General features: G+C 39.9%; 1 non-coding gene across 1 annotated transcript; it reads right to left on the bottom strand.

Moving 5' to 3' along the window:
• Positions 1 to 989: 989 nt before the first annotated feature.
• On the bottom strand, positions 990 to 1,096 carry LOC116095880. The gene has a single exon (XR_004120752.1). It is a non-coding gene; the product is annotated as a U6 spliceosomal RNA (small nuclear RNA).
• Positions 1,097 to 3,118: the final 2,022 nt, after the last annotated feature.

The raw sequence follows: 3,118 nt of genomic DNA on the forward strand, positions 1-3,118 counted from the left end.
CATGGGAATTCACACATTCACTAAAAACAAGTAAATAATTCTTTTACAAAATGAAGACAACAACAATCTAGAAGTACTTCTATTAAAACAAAATGGAGGACTGAAAGATTCCTAATGTCACTGCTGCTGTTCAACACTGCCCTTCAGGTTCTGTCCAATCTTACATGTTAAACAGCAACATAGAGAAAACCTCATCAACATTCCCAGATGATTTGCTTGCTCGCCTGGAGAAAACAAAAGAATCTAATGAAAAATCAACAGGCCAAATAATCAAATTCATTAAAATGGGCCAGTTATGAAAAAATACATTTGTTTATATAATCTTTCTCATAAGCTGGAAATGCCTACTTTAAAAACAAATGGGGAAAAAGATCATTTTTATGACAGTAGCATATATTTCAAGTGCTCCTTTGAATATGCATAATAATAATTCCACTGTGCATTCATCTGCAATGTCCAGCAACAAGTTACCCTTTTATTGAGTATTTACTATGATCCAAGCCCTAGTGCGCACGCAGGCGCGCGCGCACGCGCGCGCGCACACACACACACACACACACACACACACACACTTTCTACGTTCATGTTAATTATGTATATTATAAATGATAAGCTACCATATTCAATCCGTGGTTACATCTGATATCATCACTTAGGATGAGGTTTAAGAAGTCTTCTTTTGAGGGATTCTGCTGATGTCTCAGACGATAAAATACTTGCCATGTGGGCCCTCAAGCATGAGGACTTGAGTTCAATCCCTAGTACCCCCCCATGTAGAAAGCTGAGTATGGTTATTTGCATGTGCTTGAAATTCCAGTGCTGGGGAATCAGAGACAGACAGATCTCTGGACTCACTGGCCAACCATCCCAGCATACTTGATAAATGAGCTCTAAGCCAGGAAGAGAGCCTGCTTTAAAAAAACAACATGGGACTGAAGAAATGGCTCAGAGGTTAAGAACTTGTACTGCTCTTTTTTTTTTTTTTTTTTTTTAATATGGAACACTTCACGAATTTGCATGTCATCCTTGTGCAGGGGCCATGCTAGTCTTCTATGTATCATTCCAATTTTTGTATATGCGCTGCCAAAGCGAGCACCTTGTACTGCTCTTGTAGAGGACCTGAGGTCAGTTTCCAGCACCTATGGTCAGATGAGTAACAGCAGTCTGTAACTCCAGCTCAAGGGGATCTACTGTCTTTGGCCAGTGTGAGTTTATACAATTTAAAATAATAAGATAAACGTATCTTTAAAGATTTTCAAAAATACAAAAATGAAAAGGCCAAAATAGATGGCTCTTGAGGAATGACATTTGAGATAGAATTTTGACTTGTAAACACACACACACACACACATACAGAGAGAGAGAGAGAGAGAGAGAGAGAGAGAGAGAGAGAGAGAGAGAAAATCAAACATATATAGACCCTTCCTACTTTCCATACATAAAAGGAGTCTCCTTTTGAAAGTAAATTTATTTGGTTAGTACAAAAGTTTTGTTTTAAGGAGGAAGTTGGCCAACATTAATCAATGATGTATTTGAAAGCTCTTTCTGGCTCCACTAAGCCCTTAACCCTTCCTCAAGTGCTGAGAAAGACACTGACCACATGCATCACACCATAGACCCCTCCTGAACCTGACTCTTCTCAGCTACTGGGGAGCACCAACAGGAAACTGAGCATAGAAGGGTAATGCTGGGGCATTTCTTCAACCTGCTCATCCTCACTAGCAGTGACTTCATAGGCTGTCTGGTCCCTTTACTGATGGTCACAGACCCAACTCCTTTGCTAAGCTGTACCCTAGTTCTGTACATGCTTTCTCCTAGTACTCCCTTCAGTCATGACCAGATAACAGTTGCTCACCACTGCTAGATGTGGGTCCTGTGATTTCCCTTAGCTGGCTTTCTTGAACCCTGCCCACACTTGTGTAACAGATCCCTTTTCTAAGCTTTCATCAGAATTACCCTGAGTGATACAGTGATACTGTGCATGACTCAGGTTTGGGGAGCTGAGGTATGCTATTAAGCCATCATAATAATCTTTTCAGAAGAGTATCACTATCTCTGGTTGATGAAGGAGGAAAACACAACTTAAAGTTTAAGTAACTTAGCTAATATGTCACCTAGCTAATACAGGGTGGGCTGGATGGTCTGTCTGCTTTTGATTTGTGGCTATAGCTTTCTTAGGCACAGTGCATCACTACATTGCTCCAAGAGTACACTGGAAGCTATGTCTGGCCTTGCTGCTATCCATCACCTATTTGTCACTGCTCTAAGTCAAATACAGTAGTACCTCTGGCCAACTGTGACCTAACTCCTCTGGTTTCTTTTCTTCGGGCCAAATGTTCTGAGGAGTGATTTGTTATGCACCCTTACACTCAAAAATATCCCCAAGTATCTAAGGTTTCTAGTACCCAGGAAGGAAACAGTACCCTATTCTAATCTTTAGGGTCCCACAGAATCAATGATAGTCACATCCTTCTCTTGTGGGAATAATTCTAAAGCATAAGGCATCCATACTGACTCAAAATGACAGGCTCCGGGTGATTCCAACTCTTAGGAACCCATAAGGGTTCTCACAACATTTGAGCCAATTAGCAATGACACTTGCTTTTCTCTTTCCTTCCATGGATTTCAAAAGTCTCATATGCCACAGTGAACTTTATACAGTCATCTGTCAGGGGGAAATTTATACTTGGCTCTTTATATAAAGAGAGAAGATCAAAGGGTTTAAATAATTTGATGAAGCTCATTTAAATTTTTACTGAGAAATATCTGAGTGTTCAACCTTTTATTTGGTGTTTCTCTTTCTGCTTCCTTTCTGGGAGGCCAGCTGGTTTCACAAATTGAAATCTTTAACTGCTATTTAAATAAAAACTAAAAAATTTAACATTTAACAGTTCCATCCAGAATATCATCCTGAGTGAGGTAACCCAATCACAAAAGAACAAACACGGTATACACTCTCTGATAAGTGGTTATTAGCCCAGAAGTTTGGAATACAGGAAGAACAACCCACATTCCACAAGGAACCAAGAAGAAGGAAGACCAAAAGGTGAACATTTCATTCCTTCTTAAAAGGGGGAATCAAATACCCATGGAAGGAGTTGCAGAGATTAACTATGGA

Source organism: Mastomys coucha, chromosome X, assembly GCF_008632895.1.
Source record: "Mastomys coucha isolate ucsf_1 chromosome X, UCSF_Mcou_1, whole genome shotgun sequence".
NCBI classification, from domain to species: domain Eukaryota; kingdom Metazoa; phylum Chordata; class Mammalia; order Rodentia; family Muridae; genus Mastomys; species Mastomys coucha.